Source organism: Heptranchias perlo, chromosome 12 (assembly GCF_035084215.1).
Source record: "Heptranchias perlo isolate sHepPer1 chromosome 12, sHepPer1.hap1, whole genome shotgun sequence".
NCBI classification, from domain to species: Eukaryota; Metazoa; Chordata; class Chondrichthyes; order Hexanchiformes; family Hexanchidae; genus Heptranchias; species Heptranchias perlo.
This window is the reverse complement of record NC_090336.1, coordinates 44,699,068-44,715,010: the sequence shown is the minus strand read 5'-3', so window position 1 is coordinate 44,715,010 and position 15,943 is coordinate 44,699,068.

Sequence of the window (15,943 nt, the reverse complement as noted above, 5' to 3'; positions counted from 1 at the left end):
AAACTCCAGGGACATCAAGGGACACTAGGGGTAATGGTTCGTCCCACAGATGTTCAGATTGTTGTCATAGCGGCCTAGGCCCATTCTTCTGGTTTCAACAGGTTTGGGGATCGGTTGAAGAGAACCTTACTGAGGTCATTAGGTCTGTTGCCACACTAATCAATGGCCATGGTGAGGCAATGTCCAGTAGCAGAGGCACGGCTGGAATAGGCATGGATGATGAACATGCAGGACGCCAACATATCTGGACCCACCCACAAGTCCCCTCCCATATGTATCAAAGTGCTGGTAACCTTGCAGTCCTAGACTGCTTATATAGCAGCAGAAATGTTGCAGCTTGCAGCAGGTCAGTCTAATGACTTAATCGTAAAGTGACTCTTATTCACACACAGAGACAGTCTTGCCACACTCTGCCACTGGGGTTGCACCTCGATGAAGCTTGAGATTGAAGTTAAGGAGTCATATTTCACATACAGTCACCAATGGAAGGTATCATGATAGAAAACAATAGGCACACACACAATCTGTTTGGAGATATAAAATATGGCTGTTCTAGTTCAGAGAGCATTCTTGGCACGATTTAGGAGCAATTTGATTAGATGGCATGAATGGCAGATTTTTGGGTTGATACAAAAAAAACAGAAGGTACTGTAGGGGAAAGCATATGTGCAAGGGGCATAGGGCATATGCAAGTAAGACAGTTAATGCATTGGGCACACTTTCAAGTTCTGAGAAGGCCTCCTGCATAAGGGCTGTGTGAATTGTTCTCATAGCTAACAAATGATTCTTGTCTGTGCCTCTTTACCTTGCTCATCTTCCTGGTCTCTTTGCTGCACCTAAGTGCCTTTCTCCCCTGTGGCCTCCACGATGATGTCTCTTGGGTGTTGAAGCTGTGGAGCACATGGCAAATAATTACAATCCTAGAAACTCTCCCCAGGTTGCAGGATTCCCCAGATTAATCCAAGCATCTGAGCACACTTCAACATGCCAGTAAAGCGCTGCATGATAACTCTAGTGAAGGGATGCACCTCTTTATATCTCGGCTCCACTGGTGTCCTGAGATTCCCAGAGGCACCATGAACAATTACTACAGAAGATGGCCTTGATTCCCCAAGGAGCCACCCTGTAACTTGCTTTTCAGAATTAAAATATCAGTGCTCTGTGGACTGCCTTAGAATGAAGAGATCATGACAGCTGCTGGGGAAGTGAGCATTTACTTGCATAATAAAGCACTGATGGTTGCAGACAAGCTGAACATTGAGAGAGTGGAATCTTTTGCGATTCATGTAGGTAGTTGTATTGTGAAATGGAGTGCGTATGACCACAAATAGCCCCTGCACCTTTGGGGGTCCTTTTTAAAAATTTGTTCATGGGATGTGGGCGTCGCTGGTGAGGCCGGCATTTATTGTCCATCCCCAAATTGTAGAGCCCTCTCAAGCTTCTCTCAGTAGCCCATGGGGAACAGTGTGAACTATGATGCTCAAGCAAGCAATATACCTGTGACTTGCTTCCCACATCGATGCACAGTTGATTGGCAGATATGTACAATATCTCAAGTGACAGCTTGAAACCTGATCGGTAACATTTGAAACCAGTTGTCACTTTAACAGCCACGGATAGTGCTGTGCATAATGGTGGAATTTGGCTGCATGTCTGCCTGCGGTGTGTAGCAAACTCCATGACAACTTTCCTGGTGAATTGAGGCTACCACAGGCACTGCTCCTCAGACAAATGGACACATGTGCACCTCTGCCTGTATTTTCTTGATGTGGGGGTACTGGCAGATGGTTGCAGAATGCTCAGGAACAGTATTCTTTTCTTCCCCCCCCAAAAAATCAGAAATATAAAACAATTCCCACTGGCAGAATGAGTAGAAAATATCAACATCACAGCAATTGCCACAAAGTCTCTGGAAATACCTCAGTGGCAACAGCAATAAAACAACAAAAAAATGAGAAAGCTTCAACAATGGCCTTGCAGATACCAATGTCACTACTGGTCTGTTTCAATTGATTTACATTTGCAATTCAATGGGTAGCATTCCTGAATGTCCAGTTTGTATGGGCAGGTGAATGAAACAGTGTTAAATGGTTGGATATGATGGAAAATCCAATTTATGGTGTCATCATGTCACTATGCATTCATTTAAATGCAGCTGAGCACAAACTGGTGAATCAGAATGCTGGCAAAATAGATGGGTATCCAGTAATACGAACTTCAGCCAATTTTCTGATCAAGAACAGCCATATTAAACCTGAAAAATATGTGTTCCTGATCAAGGTTTCTGTTTCATGATGCTTTATCTTAACCTCATTATGCTGTACTTTATTAGCTTTCTTATTATTTACTTTGTGTTTATACCTTATTTTGATGAAAATCATTCACATTCTTAGTTAGCACAGTGAGTGAATGCAATAATAATAGGACTACCATTTGCGCAAATATTGTCAAAAAGCATTGCTGCTTGTTCTGTCATATAACTCCTCATCTCCTCGCTAGTCTCCTCCAAGCTTAAGAATTAGCTTACAAACCAGGTCACAAACTCATCGGCATTTCCAGATGCCAATTTAGCTTTACAGCTTCACAATGTGGAAAAAAAACTTTGATTTTCTACTTTGGAACTACCAAGAGATGATGAAACACATCATACAATGATAGATGGTCTAGAGTACTGGTCGGATGAGTAGAAATATTGTAAAATGATGCATTCTTCTCAATAAATCTTTATGTGGGAAATTGGCCAGGGAATATTACTTTTTTTAATATACTGAGAGGTATTGATTTCACATTAACCTTAGCTATTTCAAACTTGCCATCAGTATCAAGATTTGATTTTCTACTAAATTTAGTGTGGTATTATGTCAAGTAATAAGGCACTTCTTCTGTAGCATTTTGAGCAACATAAATGCTTGTAACCAAAAAGGGAATGATTAATTTTAGTAAATGTGTTCAAATGTACCTTAAAACTGACTTCTCTGTTCAGACAATAACCTAAATTATTGCCAGAGTGACAAACAAATAATAGTAGGGTCAATTTTCCTACTACTGTGTGACAAGTGCTATTGCCTCATGACTCTGGTCAAGAATGCACGCACAAGTGCAGAGCAGGCCTACAATGAGAGCCATGTGGCCACAAGGAACATTATTGAGGACACCATAGGCATCCTAAAGCAATGCTTCCGCTGCCTGGACCACTCTGGTGGAGCCCAGCGGTACTGCGCTGAGTGGGTGTCAAGATTCATTGTTGTATGCTACTTGCTGCACAACCTCACCATTATGAGAGGACAGCCCTTGCCACCACCTATCCGGCGAGACCCTTAGCCAGAGGCAGAGGAAGAGGAGGAAGATGCTGAGGAGGTGGAGGAGGAGACGAAAGAGGAAGCACAAGAAGAGGCAAGGAGGCAACAAAGTGCACATGACCATCCAATCATCCTCCTTATGATTACACATTGCTTCCTCCCGCATCTCATCGCATAAATAAAAACCACCACCAACTACGACTTCAAATACAAATTTATAAACTTACACATGAAATGATGTAAACAAGATCAATAAAAACCATGACCAATTATGACTTCAAATCCAAATTTATAACATAACACATTAACTGTAGTATCAAATATTACACTTTTCACCCTTGTGCATTCTCTCAGTGCCTTTACCTATCCTAGTGCTCCTATGAGGTGCATCACCAATGGCTGGAGCATGGATGGTGGAAGACTGCCGACCTTCAATTGAGGAGCGTGCAGATGGCCGTGGAGGATGACCTCAAGCAGCTCTGGGCCGGGACAGCCCGGCTTCAGATTGCTCCATCTTGGCCTGGGCTGCAGCAGTCTGGCCTGGCTGGCTTTCTGGCAACAGTAAGGGCACTGGCAGAGAGGCAGGGGTGGGAGCAGGAATGCTGTCATCCTGAGAGAGGACAGCAGGTTCATTTGCCATGGCGCCACTGTCACTCTCCCGGGGCGGCGCCTCGGCACTCCTGGTGATCGGCTGGAGAACAGATCTCTGGACTGCTGTGACGCCCTGGAAGCCCCTTTCCATTGTGGAACCCAGAGCCATGATAGCAGCAGTCTGAGCTTCCAAGACAGCAGTCAGACTTTGGATGGCAGCTGTTTGTGCTGCAATGGAAGCTGTGACATCAGTCATCAGACACTGCATCATGGCGGATTCCACAGATGTGCTGATGGAGGTGACCACCTGTTCCATGTGGGTAAGGATGGGCTGAGCAAAGTTCTGCGCAAAGCCCTGTGCCAAGTTCGAGGTGGACTCCTCCATGCCCCGTGACATTGTGCGCAGGCTTTCCGGCAGGCTTCCAGTGCACCAAGCATTTGGTTGTGTATGCCCATCAGCCTTCTTCTGTAGCCTGGCCCATCGAAGTCATTATCTGACTCCTCTGCAGCAGAATTAGAGTGTAACCTCGCCCTCTGGCTACTGGCACCTGCAGTATCCGTTCCCCCCGCCCAGGGTCCTGCGCACTTGTGCCCGCTGTCTCACCGTGTGCAGATCCCTCTTCCATCCTAGCCTCAAAAGTACGCGCAATGTCAGTCTCCGAGCTGGTGACTGCGAATGTAAGGTCGCGTGACGGTGTGGCTTCATCATCATTGTCTTCCTCCTCCTCCTCCTCCTCCTCTGACGGTGCTGGTTCCAGTTCTTGAGTATCTGCAATCACAAAGGGACACGGGCTGAGCTGTGGAGAGGGGAGAGGAGAAAGTAAGACGTGTGTGCTCACACCATCTGCAGCACGTGAGTCAGAAAAGATTGTGGGATGAGGGAGATGTGGGAAGTGAGAAGGAGGATTAGGTATGCAGAGACCCTCATCGTCGATACCTCCAATGCCGCCAGTGGCCACAGCTGCAAAGCTGGCTCACCCAATTATCGCCAGCACTGTCTCCTCTATGGGGGTGAGGATGTGTAGGCGTGCCTGTCCCCCCCACCAGGTCTTTCCTGCTGCCGGCTGTTATGCACCACCTTCTCCTGCAAGACAGAGGGAAGTGTGTCAGTGAGTGTCCTGCAAGGTGTTTGGGTGATGTGGCTGTTGTGGTTGAATAGCTGCCAGCGTGTGTGACTTGTGAGTTGTGGGTATGTGGCTAGCAAGAATCATACTATGTGAGGGTGAGATGCAGCATCTGATGTGCAGCGTTGCATATGGATGGAAAGAGTTTGTTGGTAGGTGGGTGATGGGGCGGTGTCGTGCATGGAGCAGTGGATGATGCTAATGGTGCAGTTAGTAGGATATGCCGCGTGACACTTGAATTCACGGACCTTGACCACTCATGTCAAATCATTGAACTTCTTCCTGCACTGCATCCATGTGCGTGGTGCAATGCAGTGGGAGACAGTGGCATTTACTTCTAGCGCCACTGTCTCCCACTGCCTCTGCAGCATGTGCAGCATCCTACAGGATGGCCCTCCGTGCAACCACCTCATGCACCAAGGCTTCTGGTGCATCGTCGGAGAACCTTGGTGCATGCTCTCTCGCAGGCCCAGCCATTACTACGTATCTCCTCGCACAGAATTAATCGTCAATGCACTTCCCGCAGCCACAGTGCACCTCCCCTTTAAGAGGTGCAGGCTGCCTTTAAGTAGTGCTGGTCATGCCCCATATCGGACCCCCTGTTGGTGCGTGCAGCCATTCAGCAGCACAGGTAGCGCTGGCTGCATGCAGAAATCATGCAGATCACCAGGCAGCACGAATCTCACATGCACCGCGATCACAGCACCCGTTTTCAGGGGTTAACCAATTTAAACCCCGATAAGTCACCCGGTCCGGATGGGATGCATCCTAGATTGCTGAGGAAAGTAAGGGTGGAAATTGCAGAGTTGCTGGCCATAATCTTCCAATCCTCCTTAGATATGGGGTTGGTGCCAGAGGACTGGAGAATTGCAAATGTTACACCCTTGTTCAAAAAAGGGTGTAAGGATAAACCCGGCAACTACAGGCCAGTCAGTTTAACCTCATTGGTGGGGAAGCTTTTAGAAACGATAATCCGGGACAAAATTAACAGTCACTTGGACAAGAGTGGATTAATAAAGGAAAGTCAGCATGGATTTGTTAAAGGCAAATCATGTTTAACTAACTTGATTGAGTTTTTTGATGAGGGAACAGAGAGAGTTGATGAGGGTAATGTGGTTGATGTTGTGTATATGGACTTTCAAAAGCCATTTGATAAAGTGTCGCATAATAGGCTTGTCAGCAAAATTGAAGCCCATGGAATAAAAGGGGCAGTGGCAGCATGGATATGGAATTGGCTAAATGACAGGAAACAGAGAGTAGTGGTGAACAGTTGTTTTTCAGACTGAAAGAAGGTATATAATGGTGTTTCCCAGGGATTAGTACTAGGACCACTGCTTTTTTTGATTTATATTAATGACTTGGACTTGGGTGTACAGGGCACAATTTCAAAATATGCAGATGACACAAAACTTGGAAGTGTAGTAAACATTGAGGAGGATAGTGATTAACTTCAAGAGGACATAGACAGGCTGGTGGAATGGGCAGACACATGGCAGATGAAATTTAACGCAGAGAAGTGCGAAGCAATACATTTTGGCAGGAAGAATAAGGAGAGGCAATATAAACTTTATGCTACAATTCCAAAGGGTGTGCAGGAACAGAGAGACTTGGTGGTATATGTGCACAAATCTTTGAAGGTGGCAGGACTGGTTGAGAAAGCAGTTAAAAAAACATATAGAATCCTGGGCTTTATAAATAGAGGCATAGTGTAAAAAAGCAAATAAGTTTTGTTGAACTTTTATAAAATGCTGGTTCGGCCACAACTATAGTAATTGTGTCCAATTCTGGGCACCGCACTTTAAGAAGGATGTGAAGGCCTTAGAGAGGGTGCAAAAAAGATTTACTAGAATGGTTCCAAGGATGAAGGACTTCAGTTACATGGAGAGACTGCAGAAACTGGGGTTGTTCTCCTTAGAGCAGAGAAAGGTAAGAGGTGATTTGATAGAAGGGTTTAGATAAAGTAAATAAAGAGAAACTGTTCCCATTGGTGGAAGGGTCGAGAACCAGAGGACACAGATTGGCAAAAGAACCAAACGCAACATGAGGAAAAGCTTTTTTACGCAGCGAGTAGTTATGATCTGAAATGCTGTGCCTGAAAGGGTGGTGGAAGCAGATTCAATCGTGGCTTTCAAAAAGGAATTTGGATAAATACTTGAAGGGAAAAAATGTGCAGGGCTATGGGGAAAGAGCGGGGGAGTGGGACTAACTGGATTGCTCTTACAAAGAGCTGGCATGGGCTCGATGGGCCGAATGGTCTCCTTCTGTGCTGTAAACATTCTATGATTCAATGAAAGCATATCATGGAACAACAGCTATCTGATATTTTTGTGTTGGATTTGTGCTGTGCAATTTCAATAATGAACATGTTAATATGTTTGTATATATTCTTTTATCTGTTAAAAGCAGACACAGGAATTTCATAGGAATATATGTGTTACAAATATTGTGCAATGTGATTTCAACCTACTTGTTCATTTCTTTATATAGAAATTACCGTCACACAAAGCCTCATAATCTATTTGATCTTTTTATTACAGGCCATGTGATTTATTTTTCCCTTTGTCCTATGAATGTCAAGCGAACATTTTCAATACTGCAAATGGAAATTCAATATAGTATATACTGACTGGCAAAGGAATTGGAACACTAGCTATACCCTGTCATATAAAGGTGAGGACTGTGCTTAGCGTTAATGCCGATGGCACCTTTCAAATCTTTGCCAAAGCAATCAGAGGCACCAGGCAGTCCAAAGTTTTTTTTCAAGAAACTATTACTTTGCTGAGGAAGGCACATTTTCAAATCAGCTGATCAGTATTCAGAAGAAATCCAGAAGAAATCATTTGTCACTGCCGGTTTCCTCAATATTTTGCTGGATGATTGAGGCCATAATTCCTATTTCTTTTAACTTAGAGTTCATGTAACTTTTTACACTTATTCTTGCTTCTGCCAGTGCACCAAAACATTCTTTTTTTCCTCATGAATCAGCACATCACACCTCAGACGCATCTTTAATCATTGATTAAACAAACGGGGATGGGCGGGGGGAGGGGAGAAATTGGCCTTTTTCTCGGGTGAGGATCAAGGGCAAAAAGGTACAATTTCACGTTGCTATGTCCTGCGCCAAAAGGGCGCCTGAAATACCTCCAATGACATACTGGCTCGGGCGATATTCAGACATCCGTGGCGGCCTCCTTAAACAGGCATTAAGGCCCTTTGCATATGTTAATGAAGGGCCTAAATGCCTGTTTAAGGACCCCTCTCCAAAGGAGTCAGAAACTGAGCGGCCGGCATGCTCTGCTCAATTTTTCCGGTTCCTTCTGCGGCCGAACTAGCGGTCCTTAAAAGGGCTGCTGGAGGCTGCCAAAATAAAGGTAATTTTTCACTTTTTAAACTTACTTTAATATGGAGCCAGAAGTTGTAGGACTGCTCTTCCTGCCTTCACAGCACTACAGCGGGCCGGCAAGCACTCGCCCACCTCCCCTCCTCCCAGTACCAACCTGAGGGCCTCTGCCGACATCGCAGCCAGCCCTAATTGGGCCAGAGGAAATCGGGAAGCTACCTCAGGATGTCTGACAGGTGCCTGTAGTTTGCCGGAATTGTTCAGATGATGCCAGCAGCCTAATTTCGAACGAGCTTCAGGCCTACGGCTTCTATCGTGTGCCGCAGCGCACCAACCATTTTGGGCCTGAAAACAGGCCTAAAAAAATTTCGTGCCCACCCTCACTTTCATCAGTGTCCTACATAAAGCACACAATCTACACGAAACCTAACACACAATGATGAAGAAGTGTTTTGATGGGTTTTAGCTAAAAATTAAAAAGGTCAAGAAAAAGCAAGATTTTATTTTACTTTAATCCGTGCCCATCTTTCCCGCAAATCCATGTTTGAATCCCTCCAATCAGGTTTTCGCCTTTGCCACAGTACTGAAACGGCCCTTATCAGTCACAAATGACATCCTGTGTGACTGTGACCATGGTAAACTATCCCTCCTCATCTTTCTCGACCTGTCTGCAGCCTTTGACACGGTTGACCACACCAACCTCCTCCAACGCCTCTTCTCAATCGTCCAGCTGGGTGGGACTGCGCTCACCTGGTTCCATTCTTATCTATACAGTCATAGCCAGAGAATCACCTGCAATGGCTTCTCTTCCCGCTCCCGCACCGTTATCTCTGGAGTTTCCCAAGGATATATCCTTGGCCCTCTCCTATTTCTCTCGGCGACGTCATCCGAAAACACAACGCCAGGTTCCACATGTACACTGACAACACCCAGCTCTACCTCACCATCTCCCTCGACCCCTCCACTGTCTCTGATTTGTCACACTGCTTGTCTGACACCCAGTACTGGATGAGCAAAAATTTCTTCCAACTAAATATTGGGAAGACCAAAGCCATTGTTTTTGGTCCTTGCCACAGACTTCATTCCTCTCCTTGGCCACAGACTGAGTCTGAACCAGACCATTCGCAACCTATTTGACCCTGAGATGAGCTTCCAACCACATATCTGCTTCGTCACCAAGACTGCCCGTCTCTGCCTCTGCCTCAGCTCATCTGCTGCTGAAACCCTCACCGTGCCTTTGTTACCTTTAGACTTGACTATTACAATGCTCTCCTGGCCGGCTTCCCATCTTCCACATTCCAGAAACTTGAGCTCATCCGAAACTCTGCTGCTCGTATCCTAACTCGCACCAAGTCCCGTTCATCCGTCACCCCTGTGCTCGCTGACCTACATTGGCTCCCGGTCTGGGAACGCCTCGATTTTAAAATTCTTCTCCTTGTTTTCAAATCCTTCCATGGCCTCACCCCTCCCCATCTCTGTAACCTCCTCCAGCCCTACAACCCTCCGAGATCTCTGCGCCCCTCCAATTCTTGCCTCTTGCGCATCTCTGATTTTAATCACTCCACCATTGGCTGCCATGCCTTCAGCTGCCTAGACCCTAAGCTCTGGAATTCCCTCCTGAAACCTCTCAGCCTCTCCCTCCTTCTTTAAGACGGTCCTTAAAATCTATCCCTTTGACCAAGCTTTTAGTCACCTGCCTTAATATCTCCTAACCAGTCGCTGTGTAAAAAAGTTTTTCCTCATGTCACCTTTGGATCTTTTGCCAATTACCTTAAATCTATGTCCTCTGGTTCTTGACCCTTCCACCAATGGGAACAGTTTCTCTCTATCTATTCTGTCTAGGACCCTTAATATGGGCTCGGTGTCAAATTTTGTTTGATAATCGCTCCTGTGAAGCACTTTGAGAAGTTTTACTACATTAAAGGTGCTAATAATACGACGTGTAATAATCACATTCTTACAGACGTGAATAATGGCGTAACTCACTTACACTATAATTTTGTGGGACTTTTACGGTGTAAAATGAACCCAACATTGCAGATGTGCCAAACCAATAGCACAAGTCTCCAGGAAATTTTGGGCCATTGTAATCATAGGCCAGCAGTTTTCTGTTTTTGTATTAATGAATCGCTTAGATGCTACTTGTCTTTGGTGTGTATCTACAAGACTGTATAAACATCAAGAAAAGACCCATGTCATATTTATGATCCTCACTCCCACCACAAAAAAAGAATTTAAACCAAAGTTTCCATTGCCACAAACGGTTAAGTCTGAATGTATTTGCCTTTCACAAATGTGTGATGTGCACAATCAAAACCGTGTAGGTTTGATTTCTAATGGGTTTCTGATTCCCTTTATTTTGTTATTAGGAATGCATGAAGTCTCCCTAAACAAAAAAAACCTAAGAACTTTGCTACATTAGTTGGGAGTTAGTTTGCCCTATGTGGGAAGCTAACCTCTTGATTCCACACATCAGTGAGTTGAAGGAAAAATGATTTTCTGGAAAGGCCAACTTTGATTTGCATAAAGGATCCTCAGCTTAAGCCAATAATTAGAAACAATTTGTGAGCTTTCAAATGATACGATTCAAGCAAAAAATAAGTGAAGGCTTTACGGGATGTCAACCAAAGCTTAATCCCTTCAAAGACTGGGTCAAACAGGTCTGTCACCGTGACAAAAGCGATTGTTGATTGTGCCAAGACCATACATCAGTCCTTAAACGCATTTAGGCAGTTGAAAGAACCAAAGAACAGTTATGAATATGGGCAGATTGTGGCTGGAAATCAAACAAAAATAGGCTTAGCTGAGCCACAATAGAACCCAGAACTGATTTGAGAGACAATGAAAAGAGATGGATTTCCTCTGAAAATTACCAGGCCTACTTGGTTTGATTTCAGATTAAGGGGCTATTTCTCCCCTTAGTGCTATTAATGGTGATTAATGCTTGAAAAATACTCCAGCAAGAGGAATATATAATCCTTTTCATTGAGCCGTTAATAGCACAAAAGAATGAAACCGGACGGACCACCCGGCATCGGACCACTAGGCACCGGACACGACAACGGCAAAACACCAAGCCCAGTCGACCCTGCAAGGTCCTCCTCATTAACATCTGGGGACTTGTGCCAAAATTGGGAGAGCTGTCCCACAGACTAGTCAAGCAACAGCCTGACATAGCCATACTCACAGAATCATATCTTTCAGCCAACGTCCCAGACTCTTCCATCACCATCCCTGGGTATGTCCTGTCCCACCGGCAGGACAGACCCACCAGAGGTGGCAGTACAGTGATATACAGTCAGGAGGGAGTGGCCCTGGGAGTCCTCAACATTGACTCTGGACCCCATGAAATCTCATGGCATCAGGTCAAACATGGGCAAGGAAACCTCCTGCTGATTACCACCTACCGTCCTCCCTCAGCTGATGAATCAGTCCTCCTCCATGTTGAACACCACTTGGAGGAAGCACTGAGGGTAGCAAGGGCACAAAATGTACTCTGGGTGGGGGACTTCAATGTCCATCACCAAGAGTGGCTCGGTAGCACCACCACTGACCGAGCTGGCCGAGTCCTGAAGGACATAGCTGCTAGACTGGGCCTGCGGCAGGTGGTGAGCGAACCAACACGAGGGAAAAACTTACTTGACCTCGTCCTCACCAATCTACCTGTCGCAAATGCATCTGTCCATGACAGTATTGGTAGGAGTGACCACCGCACAGTCCTCGTGGAGATGAAATCCCGTCTTCGCACTGAGGACACCATCCAACGTGTTGTGTGGCACTACCACCGTGCTAAATGGGATAGATTCAGAACAGATCTAGCAGCTCAAAACTGGGCATCCATGAGGCGCTGTGGGCCATCAGCAGCAGCAGAATTGTATTCCAGCACAATCTGTAACCTCATGGCCCGGCATATTCCTCACTCGACCATTACCAACAAGCCAGGGGATCAACCCTGGTTCAATGAGGAGTGTAGAAGAGCATGCCAGGAGCAGCACCAGGCGTACCTAAAAATGAGGTGCCAACCTGGTGAAGCTACAACTCAGGACTACACGCATGCTAAACAGCGGAAGCAACATGCTATAGACAGAGCTAAGCAATTCCACAAGCAACGGATCAGATCAAAGCTCTGCAGTCCTGCCACATCCAGTCGTGAATGGTGGTGGACAATTAAACAACTAACGGGAGGAGGAGGCTCTGCAAACATCCCCATTCTCAATGATGGCGGAGTCCAGCACGTGAGTGCAAAAGACAAGGCTGAAGCGTTTGCAACCATCTTCAGCCAGAAGTGCCGAGTGGATAATCCATCTCAGCCTCCTCCCGATATCCCCACCATCACGGAAGCCAGTCTTCGGCTAATTCGATTCACTCCATGTGATATCAAGAAACGGCTGAGTGCACTGGATACAGCAAAGGCTATGGGCCCGGACAACATCCCAGCTGTAGTGCTGAAGACTTGTGCTCCAGAACTAGCTGCGCCTCTAGCCAAGCTGTTCCAGTACAGCTACAACACTGGCATCCACCCGACAATGTGGAAAATTGCCCAGGTATGTCCTGTCCACAAAAAGCAGGACAAATCCAATCCGGCCAATTACCGCCCCATCAGTCTACTCTCAATCATCAGCAAAGTGATGGAAGGTGTCGTCGACAGTGCTATCAAGCGGCACTTACTCACCAATAACCTGCTCACCGATGCTCAGTTTGGGTTCCGCCAGGACCACTCGGCTCCAGACCTCATTACAGCCTTGGTCCAAACATGGACAAAAGAGCTGAATTCCAGAGGTGAGGTGAGAGTGACTGCCCTTGACATCAAGGCAGCATTTGACCGAGTGTGGCACCAAGGAGCCCGAGTAAAATTAAAGTCAATGGGAATCAGGGGGAAAACTCTCCAGTGGCTGGAGTCATACCTAGCACAAAGGAAGATGGTAGTGGTTGTTGGAGGCCAAGCATCTCAGCCCCAGGGCATTGCTGCAGGAGTTCCTCAGGGCAGTGTCCTAGGCCCAACCATCTTCAGCTGCTTCATCAATGACCTTCCCTCCATCATAAGGTCAGAAATGGGGATGTTCGCTGATGACTGCACAGTGTTCAGTTCCATTCGCAACCCCTCAGATAATGAAGCAGTCCGAGCCCGCATGCAGCAAGACCTGGACAACATCCAGGCTTGGGCTCATAAGTGGCAAGTAACATTCGCGCCAGATAAGTGCCAGGCAATGACCATCTCCAACAAGAGAGAGTCTTAACCACCTCCCCTTGACATTCAACGGCATTACCATCGCCGAATCCCCCACCATCAACATCCTGGGGGTCACCATTGACCAGAAACTTAACTGGACCAGCCATATAAATACTGTGGCTACGAGAGCAGGTCAGAGGCTGGGTATTCTGCGGCGAGTGACTCACCTCCTGACTCCCCAAAGCCTTTCCACCATCTACAAGGCACAAGTCAGGAGTGTGATGGAATACTCTCCACTTGCCTGGATGAGTGCAGCTCCAACAACACTCAAGAAGCTTGACACCATCCAAGATAAAGCAGCCCGCTTGATTGGCACCCCATCCACCACCCTAAACATTCACTCCCTTCACCACCGGCGCACTGTGGCTGCAGTGTGCACCATCCACAGGATGCACTGCAGCAACTCGCCAAGGCTTCTTCGACAGCACCTCCCAAACCCGCGACCTCTACCACCTAGAAGGACAAGGGCAGCAGGCGCATGGGAACAACACCACCTTTTTTTTTTATTCGTTCACGGGATGTGGGCGTCGCTGGCAAGGCCGGCATTTATTGCCCATCCCTAGCGAGATTTTTACAACTGAGTGGCTTGCTAGGCCATTTCAGAGGGCAATTAAGAATCAACCACATTGCTGTGGGTTTGGAGTCACATATAGGCCAGACTGGGTAAGGACGGCAGGTTTCCTTCCCTAAAGGACATTAGTGAACCAGATGGGTTTTTACGACAATCCGGTAGTTTCATGGCCATCATTACTGATACTAGTATTTTAATTCCAGATTTTATTTAATTAATTGAATTTAAATTCGCCAGCCGTCGTGGCGGGATTTGAACTCGTGTCTCTGGATTTTAGTCCAGGCCTCTGGATTACTAGCCCAGTAACATAACCACTACGCTACCGTACCTGCACGTTCCCCTCCAAGTCACACACCATCCCGACTTGGAAATATATCGCCGTTCCTTCATTGTCGCTGGGTCAAAATCCTGGAACTCCCTTCCTAACAGCACTGTGGGAGAACCATCACCACACGGACTGCAGCGGTTCAAGAAGGCAGCTCACCACCACCTTCTCGAGGGCAATTAGGGATGGGCAATAAATGCCGGCCTTGCCAGCGACGCCCACATCCCGTGAACGAATAAAAAAAAACACATTACCTCTATTGTTAGTGGCCAAAACTGAGTCAATGCGGAGAGTGCTCACTTTCAGTCTGTTTAAAAAAATTCAAGTGGCAAAGTGAGATAAAGTGACAGTCAGTGTATATAGAACTTCTCTGAGATAAAGTGACAGTCAGTGTATATAGAACTTCTCTGAGATAAAGTGACAGTCAGTGTATATAGAACTTCTCTGAGATAAAGTGATAGTCAGTGTACATGGAACTTCTCTGATATAAAGTGACAGTCAGTGTATATGGAACTTCTCTGAGATAAAGTGACAGTCAGTGTATATGGAACTTCTCTGAGATAAAGTGACAGTCAGTGTATATAGAACTTCTCTGAGATAAAGTGACAGTCAGTGTATATGGAACTTCTTTGGGATATTAAAAGTTAGGGAAGAGATAGCAGAAGCACTATTACATAGACATTTATATATATTAAGGGTCCTAGACAGAATAGATAGAGAGAAACTGTTCCCATTGGTGGAAGGGTCAAGAACCAGAGGACATAGATTTAAGGTAATTGGCAAAAGATCCAAAGGTGACATGAGGAAAAACTTTTTTACACAGCGACTGGTTAGGATCTGGAATGCACTGCCAGAGGGGTTGAAGCAGATTCAATCATGGCTTTCAAAAGGGAATTGAATAAGTACTTGAAAGGAAAAGAATTGCAGGGCTACGGGGATAGGGCGCGGGAGTGAAACTAGCTGCATTGCTCCTGCAAAGAGCGGCATGGACTCGATGGGCCGAATGGCCTCCTTCTGTGTTGTAACCTTTCTATGATTCTATAATATAAAAATTCATTAGAAAAGGGAATAGTGCCAGAGGACTGGTGGACAGCTAATGTTATTCCTATATTTAAAAAGGGAGATAGAACAAGTCCAGGGAACTATAGACCAGTTAGCTTAATGTCAGTAGTAGGAATGATAGTGGAATCTTTACTCAAAGATGTAATAGAAAAACAGATAGAAAACAAAAATATAATAAAGAGTAATCAGCATGAATTTCAAAAGGGAAAGTCATGCTTGGCCAACCTTATTGAATTCTTTGAAGAAGTAACAGAAAGAGTAGACAAGGGTAATGTCGTAGTAGTAATATATTTGAACTTTCAAAAGGCCTTCAATAAGGTACCACATTGTAGACTCATGACTAAGGTCAGAGCATGTGGAATCAGTGGACAGGTAGCAGAATGGATAGCAAGCTGGCTACA